We start from the raw sequence: 495 nt of genomic DNA on the forward strand, positions 1-495 counted from the left end.
TATCTTAGGGTTCTGGGTGGGGGCGATGCTCGCCGGCGGTGGGGGCGCGGTGGTGGGGCGGTGGCGTGGGGATCACCGGAGAAAAAGCTTGGCGTGCGCGGGGGGGCTAGAGGGCTAGCCGGGGCGGCGGCGGACCGGCGGTGGGGAGTTGTTTCGGGGCGGCGAGGCGGCGGTGGACCAGCGGTGGGGAGTTGTTTCAGGGCGGCAAGGCGGCGCGGGGTTCGGCCGGTGGTGGCTGGCGGCTCAGGGGGGTGCAGGTTGAAGATGAACTGCAGGCCCTCCCTAATCTATCCAATGTGAAGTGCCTCTCTGCTACCATTGCGTTCAGTTTCGACAGTAACATTCAGATTCCACAGTAAATTTCAGCTTCGACAGTTAAGTTCAGAGTCAACAGTTTTTACCTCATCTGTTGTAGCTAGGTGGTTTTTGGTGACGTAAATTTTACATCTATCACTTTTTGGTAATGCATTCTACATCATCTATTGGATAGGCTAT

Source organism: Triticum aestivum, chromosome 2D (assembly GCF_018294505.1).
Source record: "Triticum aestivum cultivar Chinese Spring chromosome 2D, IWGSC CS RefSeq v2.1, whole genome shotgun sequence".
Classification (NCBI taxonomy): Eukaryota; Viridiplantae; Streptophyta; class Magnoliopsida; order Poales; family Poaceae; genus Triticum; species Triticum aestivum.